The sequence below is a fragment of the Lissotriton helveticus genome, chromosome 10 (assembly GCF_964261635.1).
Source record: "Lissotriton helveticus chromosome 10, aLisHel1.1, whole genome shotgun sequence".
In the NCBI taxonomy this organism is placed as follows: Eukaryota; Metazoa; Chordata; class Amphibia; order Caudata; family Salamandridae; genus Lissotriton; species Lissotriton helveticus.
This window is the reverse complement of record NC_136071.1, coordinates 464,229,013-464,249,413: the sequence shown is the minus strand read 5'-3', so window position 1 is coordinate 464,249,413 and position 20,401 is coordinate 464,229,013.

Below are 20,401 nucleotides of genomic sequence, written 5' to 3'. Positions count from 1 at the left end.
TTTTATAATGAAATGTGGAAGTGGCAGTATAAAATGTAGGGACATATATATTGATATTAAAAAGGTGGAATATACCAAGGCATTTCCTTATTTAGGTATCCTTTTTGACCAGAAGACATTGACCCAGGCAGTCAAAACCAGAAAGTTACTATACATGAAAGCTACGGCTGCCCCAGCTAACTCTGCAAAGAAGTTGGGAAGAAGACCACCGGTGAAGATGTTGCATATTTATCAGGCAAAGTGTGTCACAATGGCCATCTATGACGCAGGCGTGTAAGGGTATTGCGACTCTACACCCATTCAACTAGTTGAGAATGCCTTTTTAAAATTTTTATTGACCGTCCCGGGTAGTACATCTATTTATGTATGTCATTCAGAATTAGGGCTACTGTATGTTTCGGACCTAATAAAAGTCCAACCTGTCCTTTTATGGTACAGGATTTGCACTTCTCCAAAAACTATTTTTAATCATGAGAACTTAAAAGATAGTCTCAAGTTACAGTGGGCACTCGAGATTCCCCGGTTAAAATACATAAAATACTTGGTAAATAATCTGGGACACCCGGAATATTATGGCGATCATGGGTCCATCATTTCTGTCTCCCGAAGGGATCTTAAAGGAACATGTATGACATTTTTGGGAACAAATAGGTTTTCAGTAGAGGCTACAAAATCTATAGTACAGTCTAATCAAATGATATTGACCACTTATGATATTCAGCCGTACCTAAAAATTATACTGAGTGATTTTTTTATTTAAATATATTTTATTGACAGTTTTTTAATCGCCATTTTACATCCCGTTTTGCAAAGGATATTGATGCAGAGTACATTCAGTGTGCCACGACATTGTAAATTATACTAAGTGGTTATGACAAATTCATACTGACGCGCTTTAGACTTGGGATTTTTCATAGTTTAACAAGCATCCTTATAACAAATTATTGGTCCAAGATTCTGAATAACTGGCCATGTGACAAAACAGCCCAGAAATCAACAATGCATGTATTTTTATTGGATGTATGACATTACAACGCATGCTTTTACCACGCATGCTGTTACAACGCAGTTTTTACAACGCATACCATTACAACGCATAGCGCTTTGGGGTGCTGGATAGTGAATAGTTTAATTTACTATTCCAACTCCAGTCCCCGTGGACACTAGGGAAGGTGTTGGATAGTAAATTAAATCTGTTCCCTATCCTAGAGCGCCGCCCAGCGCAATACGTTGTAATGGTTTTCGTTGTAAAACCTGCGTTGTAATAGCACTGCGTGGTAAAAGTTGCTTTGTAAAGGATGTTTCCCATTTTTATTCTGTAGATTTTATGAAACTCAAAGAAGGAGATGGACATTACCCATCCTAAGATTGCTAGGCTTCAGACAATGTTGCCTGTTGCAGCTCCAAAGATCATCGAGTTGACGCACAGCCGTCGGGCATGCAGGCATCACACCAACAAAGTTGCATTGCAACAGAGACGCCATTTTGTCGCATTGCACTGAAGAAGAGTATCGCATGGAGGTGCTATCTTGTCGCATTGCACCTGAGAGCAGTAAGAAACGGACGCATCAACTCCCAACATGGTAAGGAAGCGAGCATCAACTCCCCTGCGCAGCAGTTAGGAACTGATGCATCCACTCCACTGCGTGTAAGGAACCGACGCATCAACTTCCCTGCGACCCTTTTGTTTTCTTTGCATTATGCATTTAAGGTACATTGAGAATAAAGTGTTGCATTTGCAACTTGAGAGAACTGAGCTATTTTACAACATTTAAAGTCTATTTTTGAGTACAGTATTGTGGAATTTTGTCATTTGGTCTTCTGTTAAGTCTATATAAAAAGACTATTTTTTTTTAAAAACCTGTGTGGTGTCCATCTGTGGTGTTGTCATTGTATTACTGTATGTGTTCACAAATGCTTTACACACTGCCTCTGAGATAAGCCTGCCTGCTCGTGCAAAGCTACCAAGGGGGTGAGCAGGGGTTATTTTAGGAGTGTAGCCCCTTACCCTGACTAGACATAAGGGTCCCTATTTGTCAGGTACCTACCTATGCCAACCAGAGATCCCCAAATCTAAAACTCATCTTATAATACTCTACCCTCGCAACAGCTTTTTTCACATACTTGAATATGGGTTTCGTTTATATGCTGTGTTCAGGGAACTCTGCAGTACTGTCAAACAGTGTAATCTTGTCCCTATACATAAACAGGGCCACCAAATGTGTTCCGTTCTTGTAATGCTGATCTGTGTTAAACAAAAGGGTGCAGGGTCTTTCTATCCCTGTTTCAGCTGGTAACCCCTCGCTAGGGAAAACACCTAAAAAGTATTTCCTAGTGTGTTTATGCCTTCTTAAGAACACCCGTATCTGCACAGTGTCCATTTCAAAATGTTTTAAAAATAGTCAAACAGAATCTGTATGGCGTGGTTGACCTGAATGACGCTGTTGAATACAGAGAATATGACCATGTTCACATTCACAGGCAGGGACACATTCCAGCATTTGGGTTTCCGTTTGTTTGTGACCAAGTTATAATGATCGCCGTCTTCGACATCAGGAGCCAGATTGAATGTGAACAGTGTGTATCCGGCCCCATAGCCTTCTCTTTCACACAACTACCCGCAGTCCCTTAGATGCTTCCCTGTTATCAAAACAAGCCCCAGATATTCCCTGATAAAGTTGGAGGTTCCGAAACTGGGGTTTCGCAGGAAGAGAATAACACACTGTAGTTGATGTCGTAGTGCTTACAATTGAAGGGCTTTGAGGTATAGACACAGCTAAAAGCTGTATTGTCCACAAACCTAAGGATAATAAGTTTGGGTAGTTGCCCCAGAAATAAATTCTGATGCTGCGTTAGTCGGGTACTGGCAGGGATACTGAATACCTTCAGAGCTACTCTTTCCACTGCATGCTTGCCGTTTGATAGTTGCAATGTGTCAGCGTGAGCTAGTCTGATGCTTGGTACTCTTTTACTCTCTTTACAAACAGGCTTGCGGACAGTATGTCCAGCTTGTACTGTTCCGCATCCCCACCGATGAGACAGAATAAGTCATTGTAGCGGGTAAGCCGGATCTTAAGATCAATTCCATTGATGAGCAGTTTATCTTGGATTAAGAGGTCTGAATGTATGCATCACAGGAAATCAAGTGGTGACTGCCTCAAGCAAACACTGCTCTTTCTACAAAACCCTGATTGTCACCGGCCAGAGCCTTGTCTTCAAAGTGGGCATAAGTGCCCTTGTAGAAGAGCCCCGCTGAAAGCTGCGTGTCAAGGGCTTCGCTACTGTAATTTAGAATGCTCTCGAGGTAGGTTCTGTAGATGTACATGTTATCGCTCCGTGAAATGAGAAGATCGGCCAGGGTGATGTCCACCTGTTTAAACCTAGTTGCTAGGGGGTATGCTATCATTGCCACTTTAGCTTCTGTTGGAACCACCCGCTTTTACGATTTTACACACAAGATGCAGCATCATGTTTTTGAGATCCAGATGCATATCCGATGTCCCCCACACAAAAAAACTCTATAGGGACCAACAGCGTCAAAGCGGCTAAAGGTGATACCTTCATTAAAAAGCTGTATTTGATGCTCGTCAGCATAGATTTTAGAGTAAACAAGTCTAACTCTGATTTGGTGCACTCGATCGATGTACAATGTACAAAGACCACGCTTTAGTATGAGTTGCTTTTAAAAATATTTTTTTAGGAGGCTTTTCTCTTCTTCTTCTAAGCTCTTTTTCGTCTTGGGGTTCTTACCTTTGTGAGTGCCTTTTGAAGAACTCCTCCTTTTTTATAGGGTGCTGGTGGCCCCCTACACCTCAAAGCACAACGTTTCCTTTTAACACACGTGTGTAGTCTGTATACAAGCCCCCCACCTTCTTGTGGCTGCTTGTTCATGCGCTCTGTGACAGCGAATGTGACAGACCCAATCACCGCTTGGGCTGTGTTCGTAGCCGCAGCTTTAACATGGGGCTTTGCAATTTCATAACCTCTTCTCAAGATTGGCATAGCTCTTCTAAACAAACTATGGAAGACATCTCCCAAGCCGGCTCCGTATATTATGGGGGACCCTTGAAAATACAATGGACCTCCATAGCCAGCTTGATTTCTGTATAAGTCCCTGTACATAGACGGATCACCGTATGTTTTCACAACCACAATACTGTCTTCTTAATAGTCACTGTAACTTCTCCGCCTTAAATGAAGCTTAGCATGTAATCAAGGGAGAATGGATCACTTGTCCTGTTTTTACCAGGGTCTAGGGTTCGTGCAGTCTAAAAATCCCTCATTTACGTATTACTCGTAATAACGGTATATCTTTGTTGTCCACTTTTATTTTCTACATGAAAAGCATCCCTATTGGGTCACCAGGAGGGAGACCAACTGGTTATTCGAAGTACAGATCAGGAATGGTGATCAGAAATAGTGAGGGGGAAAGTGGAGTGAACTCAACATTGCTTCATTGCCAGTGGTTCAAATGTATTTGGTCTGAGGTAGGGAAAGATTGAAATGAGATGCGGTGCATGAATAGAAAGGCTACTGACCTATAGCACCTGTGTCAATAAATGGGTGGTTGAGCGGTCAACATGTTTCAGCCCTATAGGTGCCCTGTCGGGTCGAGATTTAATAAGGTTACATCAGATCAATTTGTCTTTATATGCTTCTCTATATCTTCCTTATGTTTTTTTTCTTTTTTCTATTTTCCTTTTGTTTTTCTACTTTTTCTGTATTTATCTTTAATCCAAGTCTGGTTTGGGAGCGTCTCTCCATCACGAAAGACTCTTATAGAGTCTAATTGCCTCACACTGCGGGTGGGGGTGGGGGGGTGGGTTGCAGGGGATTGGTGGGAGGGGGAGGGTAAAATGAGGGGGGGGGGAATGTAAAAATGAGTTTGATCTGTAGTACAAGAAACTTTAAAGGCTTTTTGGTTACTTTAATCTTTTTGAGTGATTGGAGTCTCATATCATGTATTTTGACTAACCAAACCTGGGAAAGGAATATTAATGTAAATATTGAATTTAAAGTCGGAAGGTGGCGTTGCAAATTATGTTACAGAGATGGTATTGGTTCAATGGAAAATAGTTTTGAATGGGGAGAGTAACATTGCGAAGCTGGAACGTAGCGGGTCTTAACGATGGGAGAAAAAGGGCCCAACTTTTTCAATTGCTACGTCAGGATCCTGTAGACATCCTCTGTATCCAGGAGACCCACATTGCTAGTTGTGACAAAAATGTATTAAAAATACCTGGATTTAACTTGATAGCTGCAACATCTCAAACGTCTAGAACACGGGGGGTCGCTATCTTGGCAAGACCCGGTTTGGGGAGTCCTAGACGTCGACTCGTCGACAAACATGGCAGGTGGGTTGTGGTTCAATTAGAATCAGATATAACCATCTGTTCACTCTACGGCTCTAATTTAGATGACCCACAACTCTTTATTGAACTAGAATTAGAACTGGCCTCATGGGCCGGTCCACTTATTCTGTGTGGGGATTTTAATATAAATATCGAAAAACTAACAAACAATAGACTCCCACAGAATTATAGTGGCCGTAAACCCAAAGTCTACACGGCAGTATCCCACCTGATGGATAGTCACGACTTAGTTGACGTTTGGGATTTGCTGAAGCAGAATGAAAATGGCTTCACCTATTATTCTTATCCCCATAACAAGTATGTCCGCTTAGATTACATAATGACATCATTACATAAGACAGCCATAATAAACATAATCAAATCCCCCAAAACCATCTCTGATCACAACGCATTAACATTAATTTTTGAATTGGATAGTTTTAATAAACCTAATACCAAATGGTCATTTGACCGAAAGCTTCTCACAAACTCAGATTACATAAATCATATCACATCATATGCTCAATTTTTCTTTGATAATAATCAATATAGTGCACCTAGATTCAGTGTATGGGATTGTTTTAAGGCAGCAATGAGGGGAGAGACTATAGCGTTTGTAGCAAACCATAAGAAAACGCAAGACAGTATTAATAAACAACTTAACGCAGAACTCATTAATTTGGAAATAGCACATGCCAAACAAATCCAGCAAGGAATAACAACTCATGACACATTGCAAAAACTATTGATCTTAAAAACAGAAATCAATTTCAATTTCAATTTATAATCTTTATTCGGTTCTTAAAAAGACACCATAAAAGCACATGCACAAAATACACAGTAAAAATTATTTTAACGAAGTAGTTTTCATATATTATATTTAAAAAAAGATTATAAAAAGATAAAATTGTCTGTCATCCTTATTCTTAAAAGAAGGGGAACAAGAATTAATTGTTCAAATGGGCAGATAATATTAAGGTCCAGATTCTCTGGTGTTCCTCAGCCGTATTGCTATCCGGATAAAATTTATGATACAAAAAAGAGTGTAAGCATCCTCGGCTTCCTGTAGGAACTTCAAGGCCAATTTTGCGTGTTTAAATTTTAGGTCTTTCAAAATCCCGACCAAGAACTTGCGTCTTGGAACAGTGTAGAATGGACACAATAGAACAAAGTGAAGGGTGTCCTGCGGAGACCTATGGTCGCAGCCGCAGGGACCCTTCTCTGCCACTGTACGGGAGAACCCGACTGGGACCGCGAAGAGGTGGTGAAGCATGTTGAGTCTGAAGCGGGTCATCATGTACCGATCTTGGGCGTTGTACATGACCCTCAAGTAAGGTTCCATACCTTGCTTTGTTATAAGCTCATTGTAACATGCACTAGTGGGTTTCTGAAATCAATAGCTCGTTAACTCGAAAAGCAGCAGAGATATATCAAGCTAATAGAGATAGAGTTTATGAAGCAGGGGAAAAGGTAGGGAAGCAATTAGCCCTTAAAACTAGACAAACACAAACATACAATAAGATAAAGAATATCGAATACGAGGGTCAACAATATACCTCCCCTCAAGATATTGTAGAAGTGTTTCGAAAATATTATCAAAAATTATATCAAAATGAAAACGAACATCTACCTATAAGAGATACAAAAACCTTTCTCAGTGAGTGGTTACCGGAACCAGAACTATCTAGAATACTCGATCGAGTAGACAGAGAAGAACTGGAGAAAGAAATCACAATGGAAGAATTAGAAACTGCATTATCGGACCTAGCTAACGGGAAGGCGGCCGGTCCTGATAAGATCCCTCTAGAGTTTTATAAAATGTTGGGCGAACAGATACTACCTTATTTATTAGATTTGTTTCTAGGGGTACAATATCACTCAGCTACACCAGAGTCTTGGAAACATACTAATATAGCGATATTCCCAAAAAAGGGGAAGCCCCCCCAGTTGCCATCTTCATATAGACCCATATCACTCATAAACTCTGACTCAAAGCTATACTCCAAGATACTTGCAAATCGCCTAAGGGGGGTCATCGAACATCTCGTATCCCCGTGGCAGCATGGCTTTATCCCCGGGAGGGGAACGACTGATCATACCCGTAGAGTCATTGCATTATTCGACATCATGGGCGCCACGGGGGGGGGGAGATGTCGATGGTCCTACTCGATGCCGAAAAGGCATTTGATCGAGTATCTTGGCTGTTTTTATGGGAAATTATGAAATTTAATAACTTCGGTCCAGGCTTTATTAAAGCACTAAAAGCCCTGTACATCAGCCCTAGGGCTAAACTATCCATTGAAGGCTTTGAGTCAGAGTTTGTGGAGGTACAAAAAGGCACTAGGCAGGGCTGTCCCTGTTCCCCGATATTGTTTGCCCTAGTAATTATTCCTTTAATTTTAAAGCTTCTTACCTCCCCTCAAATACAACCAGTTAAGGTAGGTCGGTATTCCACTAAAATATTGGCATATGCCGACGATATTGCCGTACTTACAACTAAACCGGCAGATGCAGTAGCAGAAATAGAACAAATAACCCAGGATTTCGGACTCCACTCTGGCTATTCACTCAATAGAGATAAAACCATGGTCTTATGTACAAATAATATCATATACGACAGTCCCTATAAAGTCAAAAACGCAATCTATCTAGGTGTAAATATTTCCCCTGAGGTAAAAGAGATTAACCGGCTTAATTACGATCCTTTGATCAAGGCAGTAAAAATTGATCTTAAGAGGGTAGACAACTTACACCTCTCAATAATAGGGAGAGCGAATTATATTAAAATGAGTATATTTCCCAGAATACTTTATCCATTCCGGGCTATTCCATTGATGGCTGACTGTAGTATTGTAAAAATCTTCGACTCCACAATATCTAAATTCATATGGAATTATGGCAAAATAAGGAGAGCACTACCATCATTAACTCTCCCCCCACATAGAGGCGGCCTTGGTATACCGAACTTGACATTTTATCTCTGGGCTACACTACTCCAACAAATGGGCCTGCTCTTTAAAGTTAAACCCTCTAACTTACCCAATACTGATTCTTATATCCCTTCTATTTTTGAAAATGGATTAGGTGATTGTCAGAGGGTCAGAGGCTGCAGTCCTGTAACGGACTTTTCCTCTTCGATGCAGGACTGGGCTGGCCCCTTTAATTCATGCCTCGCCTATGAGGCGGCCTGCCCCGCCTCTGTGATGGGGGCCCCGGTGCTCCAATCAGAGGCGACTTCGCAACATAGAAGGGCGGATCAGGAAGACGCCGGCGCGCTGGTGTGGAGGACGGCTACAACCACGGACGGAAGCGATGCGGAGGAGAACGCGGACACTGCAGAGCGAGAGGAAGTCGGGATTCCAGAGGCTGCGTCAAGAAGAAGGTCGGAGGTCCCGAGTACTCAAGAGGAACCGGAGGTCAACCCCGAGCAAGGACAACCGCGAGGACAGGAGCTGGGGAAGCCAGGAGGCCAACGACACCGCCTACCGCCCAGCCACGCGCAGGAGGACGCGTGGCTACCACAGGTGCGTAACCGCTTGCGTAACCTGCTCAGTTTCAAGCGGGGAGGGACCGGGTAGGAAGGAGTCGGGTGGTCCGTAGGAGGTATCTGATTCACTGCACGCTTGGGTCTCTTGAGCCATGGTGGTGGTATCTATAAATACACGAAACGTACTCCCTCACTTCCCAAACCCAAATTCATCTGTTTATAAGTGCTGTGTACTGACAGCCATGTTTGTTTCTTTTGTGCTTTTCGGTGGGTGAGCTGGACAACGAACGTCGGAATTCAGGGAGGAGCTAAAGAGAAACCGAAGCCCCAGGATTATACCAGAGGAGCTGCTATCTACCCTTTCTTTTTGTGTTTCCTGGAGAGACCTGTTGAACTCTTGTAACTTGAATAAACCCCTTGCCCATATACTTGCCTTGGCTCTGTCCATTCTTGTACCAAAAGGTTACAAGTGGCGAGCCAGCCAGGAGTTATTCATCTGCACAGATGGAGGCCATAATCACCAAAATGTCGGAGGGGCAGGCCAAGCTTGAATGGGCTGTAGGACAGTCAAGTGAACGAGCAGACAATGACAGGGCCGCGTTTACAGCCGCTATGCAACAACAAGCGGACCACATCACCAAGCTCACAGAAGGACAGAATCAGCTCCTCACACTGCTAGGACAGCAAAGAGCAGCCACACCCCCAGGGGCAGTAGTCCCCCTACAAAAATATGTAGCAGGAGACGATCCGGTCTCATTCTTTTTGAACTTCGAGAGGGCGGCCCGTGCTAGTGCCTGGCCAGGGGAAAGGTGGCCTTTCTACTTAGCACCCCTGTTAACCGGTGAGGCACAGGCAGCTTATCAGCTCGCTAATAAGGATGGCACGGCTGCATATGGCCATGTGAAGCAAATAGTATTGGATAGACTTGGGGTCGATGACGAAAGCCACAGAATAAGGTTTAGACAAGAGAGAGGAATAGCCAATGACACCCCCAAAACGCTCTTTTATAAAATGAAAGAAGCTGCAGACCGCTGGTTGAAACCACAAGAGGGCAACCTGGATGAGGTAATGAACAAGATATATTTAGAGCAGTTCCTAGAAGCGCTGCCCTATGGTACACAGAGATGGCTCAGGCAACACGCTGGTTTGACCCTGGAACATGCCATAGAGATGGCCAATTCGTATGCCAGAGCACAAATCCGTCCAACCATTAAGGAAAACGAGAAACCCGCCACCAATAAGATCTTCACAAAAATCGAAAAGAAACCAGTCAAGGTCTTTCCTGATCCCCAACCTCTTCCTTTGAAGCCCAGACCATTACGACCTGAACCCCCTGCTATGTCAGGACCCCAATGCTACGAATGCGGAGAGTGGGGGCACATCGCAAGACTGTGTAGGAAACGCAAGGAGAAAGAAGAAGAGCCAATGGAGGTGGGATATGCGCCTCGTGCCATACTCTATGCTCAGGAAACCGGACCGGCCTACTACGTAAGTGTTCGCCTTGATGACCGCCCTACTAGGGCCTTGTTAGATTCAGGGTGTCGCCATTCTGTAGTAAAAAAAAGTGCATTGACCAGCTCTTCCCTCCTCTTGAACCGGAACGTCAGGATAAAATGCGTACATGGTGACGTACGCACGTATCCCCTCGCCAGGGTCACCATCCTAACAGAGAGGGGTACTCAACTACAGTGTGAGGTAGGGGTTCTTCCTGAATTACCCGAGGCTTTGATAATAGGGACCGACAATAAATGCTTCCCCACCTTGATGGAAGAGGCATTGGCGAAGAATAAGTCCACCAAGGCCGTTCCCGGACTACTGACCACAGAACCCTGGGCAAATGACTCCAATTTCCCGGCAGCCCAATTAAATGATGCCTCCTTATCCTCGGCCTGGCAAAGCGCCCAAGAAGCGCTGGGGCAAGGTACCACGTACCCCTGTTTTTTGAAACAGAACGGACTTTTGTACAGGGTAGGCAGCAATACAGCTACTCCTCAGTTGCTTGTACCAGCAGAGTTTCGTGAGCAAGTTATGTTCTACGCTCATGCTCACCTATTAGCAGGTCACTCCGGGACCGAAAAAACAACTGAGTCCATTGTGCAACACTTCTATTGGCCTGGGGTGTACGCTCAAGTTAAGAAATACTGTCAGGAATGTCAAATATGCCAGAAACGCAACCCTTATATTCCTCCCAGGGTGCCCCTTGTTCCCCTTCCAACTGTCGGGAAGCCCTTTGAAAGGATAGGTGTTGACATTATAGGACCCCTGCCCAAGTCACATAGGGGATACCAGTACGTGATGGTAGTGGTAGACTATGCCACTCGTTATCCTGAGGCGTTTCCCTTACGCGCTGCCACCACAAGCGCCATTTCCCAAAAACTGATAGAACTGTTTTCCAGAATGGGGTTCCCTAAAGACCTTATCACCGACCAGGGAACTCCTTTCGTCTCCCGACTTATGAAACAGGTCTGCGCTATGTTACAGTTGAAACACCTGCGCACGTCCGTTTACCACCCACAAACCGACGGGTTGGTTGAACGTTATAACGGCCTGATTAAAACCACCTTAAAGAAACTTCTATCCGGGGACGGAAAACAGTGGGATCAACTGCTCCCCCTTGCCCTCTTCGTATTAAGGAGCCAACACCAGTAGCCTGGGGGCCTCCCCTTTTGAACTGTTGTTCGGGAGGAAACCCCGTACCCTGCTAGAGATAACAAAAGATAGTTGGGAAAAAGAGGGGGCACAGGATGCACAAGAGTTGATGGACTATGCCCAACAACTGAAGAACAGGCTGCACAAATTAAGGACCTTGTCCTACGACACCTTAGAAAAGGCACAGGCGAAACAAAAATTATTTTACGATAAAGGGAAGAAATGGAGAGAACTAGACATTGGGGATTGGGCTCTCGTTCTTCTTCCCACGTCCACCCATAAGCTACGCAAAGAATGGCAAGGACCTTACCCTATAGTAAGAAAGATAGGGAGAACCACATACGCACTGCAGATAACCCCTTCTCGGACTCAAATCTATCATATTAACATATTGAAGAAATGGTTAGGTCCACCACCCGGACCCTCTGCAGCTGTGTCTCTAGCCGTGTCCGCTCCACATACCATAGATCAAGCCGTGATAAACCCGGACCTATCAGAGACACAAAAGAAGGAGATCGTGGATGAGATGTTCAAACATTCTTCCATATTCTCCGATCACCCCGGCAGAACAACAATGGCTGTACATCATATACCCACCCAGGCTGGGGTCGTTGTCAAACAAAGACCTTATCGGGTACCGGAGGCCAGAAGGCTCTTGTTACAATCGGAAGTGAAGAAAATGCTCGAAGCAGGGATAATAGTGCCTTCCAAAAGCAATTGGTCGTCCCCAGTGGTATTGGTGCCAAAACCCGATGGAAGCACTCGCTTTTGTATTGACTTCCGCGGGGTCAACAGGGTGTCAAAACAAGATGGTTACCCACTGCCCAGGGTTGATGAGATGATCGAGCGCCTTGGTGAGGCCCAGTACATAACAACTATTGACCTCACCAAGGGCTACTGGCAAGTGCCTTTGTCTCCTCAAGACCAGGAAAAAACAGCCTTCATAACACCAGACGGGTTGTTCCACTTCACTGTGTTACCCTTCGGGTTACACGGAGCCCCAGCGACTTTTCAAAGACTTATGGACACAGTATTGGCTCCCTATACCCAGTTCGCTGCGGCATATCTAGATGATATAGTCATACACAGCCCAGACACAGCCCAGACTTGGATACCCATTTACAACACGTCGAACTCATACTGGGTGCCTTGGAGAAAGCAGGGTTACACATAAATTCGAAAAAATCCAGGATCGCGTTCACCCGTGTCAAGTATTTGGGGTATGTCCTGGGAAGTGGTCAACTATACCCCCAGGAGGAAAAGGTCAGAGCAATACAGGCACAAACCTTTCCTACGACCCGGAGGGATCTACGGGCGTTTCTTGGATTGGTCGGGTACTACCGCCGCTTCATTCCTCGTTTTGCCTCACTATCAGCCCCCCTAACGGATATGTTAAAGAAAACAGCCACTTCAGTGCAGTTCAAAAATCCTTCTCCTCAAGCCACAACTGCTTTCCAACTCTTAAAGGACGTCCTCTCTTCAGCCCCAGTATTGGCAACCCCAGACTTTACCAAGCCTTTCTATTTACAAACGGACGCCTCAGGGGTTGGTTTAGGCGCAGTATTGTCTCAGCCTGATGAGGAGGGCCGGGAGAGACCCCTCCTGTATCTGAGTAGGAAACTGTTCCCCCGAGAAACAGTGTATCCCACGATAGAGAAGGAGTGTCTGGCCGTGAAGTGGAGCACGAAGAAACTCCGCTATTATCTGGAGGGCCGCCGCTTCACGTTGATCACTGACCATGCCCCCTTGACTTGGCTATACCAGAACAAAGGAAGGAACGATCGTATAATGCGATGGTTCCTCTCCCTGCAACCCTACAATTTCGATGTGAGCCATAGAAAGGGCACTGAGCACTCCAATGCAGATTACTTCTCACGCTACCCTCTTTCCCCCGACCGGGAAAAGCTAGGGGGGGAGGTTTGTCAGAGGGTCAGAGGCTGCAGTCCTGTAACGGACTTTTCCTCTTCGATGCAGGACTGGGCTGGCCCCTTTAATTCATGCCTCGCCTATGAGGCGGCCTGCCCCGCCTCTGTGACGGGGGCCCCGGTGCTCCAATCAGAGGCGACTTCGCAACATAGAAGGGCGGATCAGGAAGACGCCGGCGCGCTGGTGTGGAGGACGGCTACAGCCACGGACGGAAGCGATGCGGAGGAGAACGCGGACACTGCAGAGCGAGAGGAAGTCGGAATTCCAGAGGCTGCGTCAAGAAGAAGGTCGGAGGTCCCGAGTACTCAAGAGGAACCGGAGGTCAACCCCGAGCAAGGACAACCGCGAGGACAGGAACTGGGGAAGCCAGGAGGCCAACGACACCGCCTACCGCCCAGCCACGCGCAGGAGGACGCGTGGCTACCACAGGTGCGTAACCGCTTGCGTAACCTGCTCAGTTTCAAGCGGGGAGGGACCGGGTAGGAAGGAGTCGGGTGGTCCGTAGGAGGTATCTGATTCACTGCACGCTCGGGTCTCTTGAGCCTTGGTGGTGGTATCTATAAATACACGAAACGTACTCCCTCACTTCCCAAACCCCAATTCATCTGTTTATAAGTGCTGTGCACTAACAGCCACGTTTGTTTCTTTTGTGCTTTTCGGTGGGTGAGCTGGACAACGAACGTCGGAATTCAGGGAGGAGCTAAAGAGAAACCGAAGCCCCAGGATTATACCAGAGGAGCTGCTATCTACCCTTTCTTTTTGTGTTTCCTGGAGAGACCTGTTGAACTCTTGTAACTTGAATAAACCCCTTGCCCATATACTTGCCTTGGCTCTGTCCATTCTTGTACCAAAAGGTTACAGTGATAAATGTCGAGGGTTATTTTTGAAACAACTTGAAACATCATATTATAAAAAGACCAAGTTCAAGGTGATTGGAGATGCATGGAAAATTTGGAAACTTGCCTCCAAACAACTAGGTATACCGAAAATAACAAGATATACGTCGCTTTGGCATAGCAAGATCATATCATCACTTCTGATAGACAATGTCTCCAGAAGATGGGAGAACTTAGGTATATATACATTTGGCCATTTTTTTGGGCAGAATGATACTCCATCTTTTGGGGAACTACGACAGAGATTTGATATACCATCCACAGATTATTTAAAATATTTCCAAGTTTATACCAACATCCGTAACTCTAAACTTATTATTAATTTAGATAGTTTTAATTTATTCTCTATTATTAAGAAACGAGCAACTAGGATAGGTACTTTATATGACATATTTTCTCAATCCAATAAAGATGATCTAGATAGTATTGAGAGATCCTGGGCACAAAAACTTGGAAACCCAGATGTAGACATTAACTATTCTGTAACTTTATACACAACATTATTTTTGGCACCTAACCTTAAAGCACAATATTTCAAAACTATTTATAATCTTTATTTTACCCCGGCTAAACTCTTCACCTGGGGACTACGAGTAGATGATTGCTGCCCCAGATGTAGACAGGGACAAGCTAACTTAATCCACATGTTTGCTGAATGTCCGAAGTTAGATAATCTACAAACATCGATGGGAGGATTTTGGGCTCAAGTTTTCGGGCGGAATCTTAGATCTTCCGCTACCCTATATCTCCTGGGATATGATGAATCCTTAGGCTACAAGCTTAGAGGAACAGAGGATTCTCTTTCTGGGTACTGCCATCTTTCGTATTATTCTGGCGGCTTGCTGGAAAGACCCCAATGTACCCACTTTTCAGATGTGGCTGTGTCGATTTCTTGCAACATATAAACAGGAGATAGCTATATATAGCACAAGAGGCAGGAAAGTTAGAACCCGGGGCACTCAGATTTGGGCCCCAATCTCTAAATGGTACTCTAATGTAAGATCTCCTCCATGATAAGTGAAGAGTTGATATTGTATGATGATACGAACGTTGTAAATTTTTATCTTTTGCCTCGCTTTACTATTTCTTCTTGTGTACTCATTTCTTAATTTTCCTGATGTATTAATGGTCTTTTTTATTAAGAAATCATTATTTTGTAATGAAATGTTTGATTGACTGAATATTATAGATCATACTCAATAAAAAAATATTAGAAAAAAAAAAAAAAAAAAAAGGAGGGAGGGAGACCAACTGGTTATTCGAAGTACAGATCAGGAATGGTGATCAGAAATAGTGAGGGGGAAAGTGGAGTGAACTCAACATTGCTTCATTGCCAGTGGTTCAAATGTATTTGGTCTGAGGTAGGGAAAGATTGAAATGAGATGCGGTGCATGAATAGAAAGGCTACTGACCTATAGCACCTGTGTCAATAAATGGGTGGTTGAGCGGTCAACATGTTTCAGCCCTATAGGTGCCCTGTCGGGTTGGAGGGCTTTCTTCAGAACCGGGTTGACAAGTCACTGTTGCGTGGCCTGCTTAGTTAAGTAATTCCACTTACCCTTCTTCTCCGGGCATCAAGTAGAGCACTGTATAGTTACGGGTGTACCTATAACTCTTGATTTAGAGCTCGCTGGCTCCCTCGGAGGACGTGCTGAGAGAGCACACTTTTACAGTGAGAAGTCTTCCTTGCTGTTCGTTTGTTCTCCAGCTGACATGCTCCGGTAATGAAAAATAAAATGAACCTTAGCAATACCTTTCCCATATTTAAAGGCCACAGGCACAGACTGGTCGTCAAAGATCATAATTGAAATAGTGCCAAAATGGTTTTTAGAAACTGCTATGTTGTCAGGCTTATAATTTAAATATTGACCATCCTATTATTTTCACCCTGCATATGGACCCATCTTAACAGTGGTGAATAACTATTTCTAATCCTCTGCGCCTTTACAGTATCACTATACATGTAGAGTGTATAGAACCCTCCATTAATAACAGGACACATGTGGTCGAGTTCAACCGGGTTTCTCGCATGTTGTACTGTGCCTAAAACCCTTCTTAATTTACCAGAGCAGTTAAACATTGTATTGCAGCCTGGGGCTTTAAGAAACACCTTCCTTTTAACATTATCGCATTATCTACCATCAGATAAATATTCTAATAGGTTACAATGTTGGATATAGATTTTTTGATGGCATCGGCAACACTTGTAACAGTTGGGTAGTATCAGTATGGAAACCAGCGGGTATGCTCAAAGGGTCCTGCTCACGCTTTATGTTAAACGTAGCTTTGTTTGGTGCAAATATATTCCATGTTCTTGAGTATTGGATTTCTGTTGGGGCAACTTCTCAATCCCCTTTCAGGTCCACAGGTTTAGCCAGTTTCACAGTGCAATTAGAAATCTGGTTGTCGGGGACATATCCTTAGAAGTGTTGGACGGCAGGGTAATATAAAAGAGCACTGTCTAAATCTTATCTTGAGCTTTAGACCGTCCCAAACTCACACACCCTTTAGAGAGCTGCCCAACAGCCAACTGTTACATTTCTCTGGCCACCCGCCATTTGAGAAATGCCTGGCTGTTCCTTGTAAAAAAAGCCAGAAACATCTTCCTGATCGTAGTCCTTTAATCTGCAAATATACAACCCGTCTTTAGGCTCAACACTTTCCACTATAAATATCTCATTGCTAAAAGTCTTCTGGTATCCCTTTGTAAACACACCTTTCATTTTTGAAATCCTATCATGGTCCCCTTTTTAAAATAGACTTTTCCACTATTGTAGCAAAATTGTGACCATACACTGTTCTCCATACATTTAATGAATTCGACGGCGTTACCTCTAAGGGCGATAATTTGATAATTGGTGATAATTGGCATTATACACATCTATAAAAGCCTGTAGAGCATCAACATATTTGTAGGTGTTGTAGGCTGTAAAATATCTCCTCATCTTTGACTTTAAAGTTTGGTTAAACCGCTCAACAACAGCAGCTTTTACTTCTGTGTGCGACACAATGTTGAACAGCTTGCTGATTTAATAATTTCTGAAAGACTTGTTTAAGAATTCTTTTCCAGCATCTGTTTGTAGTTTTTGAGGGATTCGCCCCTTTTTGAAGATGGCTTTAAAAGCTGCTGTGACGCTAGCCCCATTTTTATCGCTGAGCACTTCTGCAAAGCTGTACTTGGACAACACATCCATGATGGTTAATATATAACGGGATCCGTTATTCTGTTTTGCTATATCTTGAAGACCGATTATGTCCACCTGCCATTGAGAATATATTTGCACATTAACAATTGTAGGTCACCTCTTAAAATGCCTACTGGCTGGTTTGTGGAGTGAATAGGCCTCCTCCCCTGATAAACATGTCTTCATCAGGTCTCTATTTACTAATTCATTTCCACCTACAGCCCTTCTATACAGAGCTTCAGCACTTCCAAAGCGACCAACCCCTCTTGTATCATAATAAAGCTTTCTTACATGTTATCAGTCGCTACAGCCCTTGAAATGAAAGACACTTGGTTTGTGTAAGTCCATTTTATTAATAATAAAGAATATTAGCAAAACATTAACAAAACACATTTCACATTTTCATAGTATATAGCATTATGGCTTTGTTCTTTTTACAGACATACACTACATCCTCTACATCACTATGCAGGGTATAATGCATAGCCACATGGCACCGTGACATTCTACAGTGTTGTTCTAAATGCACAAATGTATATAACGCTACATATTTACTTATTTTATTTTAAAACAGTCTTCAGTGGCTAAAGAACCTGCTCTTCTATTTTTTAAATACATATTACACATATGCCTTTCTACAAGCCTTTCTATCATCTTTCTATCAAAACCTGTACACATCCCCTGTAGTTTTGAGCTTGGTTCACTGGAGAATCGGATCTCATTGGGTGCCATTGACAAGGTGTTCAGCATATCAGGGTGGACATATTTCTTTTCAACAGACAACCTATACCCAACCCATAACTGTTTATACACCTTGTACAGGGCTAACAAACAACATATATGACGGATTGTTCTTGCTCTGTACCAGTCACTTAGGCATTCATTTGATGGCCGTAACAAAGACTGTAATATTCACGTTGACACATACTAGTAAACTGCTGCAGCAAATCCTTCAACAGACAACACAGCATTTTGGTGTACCACTGGAGTTTCCTTTTCACAGACGCAGCTCCTAGATGCACAGACACAATTCATGTGGCCATTGTTGTTTTGGCATGTGCAACTTTCAGTCTGCTTTGAACACAACAGACAGTAAAAATGTAGGTTGTTAACTTTTGACGGCTGTTCCTCAGTACCTGTTCTTTTTGGGGTTGCTTTCTACAGTTCAAAAGAAGAAAGAGTGACAACCCATTAGTTAAAAATAAAATACACCATTATGCACGTTAACTGTCTATAACGTTTTTTACCAACCTCACCATTTTCATAGCCCTTAGCAGCGCCCCTGAAGTGTTGAGAGCCAGATGTCCATGGATACCCCACAGTCCTCGGAGCTTGTCGCTGGCTTTTGCACAACAACTGTCTCGGGAACTGCTTCCTCCATAGAAGCCATATCTTTATAGACAGGTGAGTTAGGTGGCACTATAGCTTCTTCACCCTCTTCCATTTTGAAGAAGCTGCTTCCAGCAGGCCCTTCACCATTAGTAGAGCCCTCACTGTCACTGCTATCGAGCTTAATCGGTGACACCAGGTGAGGCCAATCCTTGAGACTAAGTGCTTCCATCTGGTGGGACAAGTCAGTGTCAAAACCAGTAACGTCGCAGCCCATATCTTTAGGAGCTTTCAGTTGAGCATTCTCTTCCACGCTCTCTGGTCATATGCTCCGATTATAATTATTGAGTGTGGTATATCCACCCTTCAGTGGAATCCATTTGATGATTGGGTTGTATTTCTTCATATTGATAAGTTCCTCTTTCAGTAGCCAGGCTCCTAGTTGCTGTACACAGTTCTTAAGGACACCTTTTATGTAATCTAAGCAATCCCTAAAAGAGGCGTACACCTTTACATGACAACTTGGGCACCTGGCAGCATAGGGTTCTGGTTCACTGGCGTCTCCAAAACAGACCTCCCCTTCGGCATCCACCTCCTTTTGGACAAGTGGAATGTCTGACAAAATATAGAAAGCCAAAATATCGACCTACAAAAATATCGGAGCAAAAATATTGATGTCAACAATATCGACATTCTATCTACAACATGGTAAGAACAAAAATATCGGAAAAAAATATCGATGTCAAAAATATAGTTTTTTTTAAAAATATCATTTTTTTAAATACAAAAAATTTAAAATAAAGTAAATATTACTTAAAAATATAATAAACATAGTTAAAAATTGTTAGAATCTTTAAAATTAATAAGTAATATATAGAATGTAATGCAAAAATAATTAAACATATACATATATGTAATTTGATACTTACTTAATAAATGTTAATAAATATTTTAATAACGTATACATAATTATAAATATTATAAATTACAAATTCATCTATACACATCAAATAATATCATAAATAAAAATTACATAATTATGCAAAACAAATTTGAAAAAAAGAATTTACTTTTAATATTTTTTAAATTAATCAAATACTACATTAAATAAAACAATACAAAAAATATTAAATAACAGAGGGAATAAAATACTATTACAACTCCAAAAAAAACAACAGTAAGGAAAATGTTGGCTAGCCTAGGTGTAAAAATTACTATTCCCACTCAAAAGAGTGCAACAGTAGGGAAAGTGTTGGGTAGCGTAGGGGTAAAAATTACTAATCCAACTCTAGAGAGTGCAACAGTAGGGAAAGTGTTGGATAGCGTAGGGGTAAAAATTACTATTCCAACTCCAGAGAGTGCAACAGTAGGGAAAGTGTTGGATAGTGTAGGGGTCAAAATTACTATTCCAACTCCAGAGAGTGCAACAGTAGGGAACGTGTTGGCTAGCGTAGGGGTAAAAATTACTATTCCAACTCCAGAGAGTGCAACAGTAGGGAAAGTGTTGGATAGCGTAGAAGTTAAAAATAACATACTTATAAATAAATTAATATTTACAAATATTTAATAAATTCATTA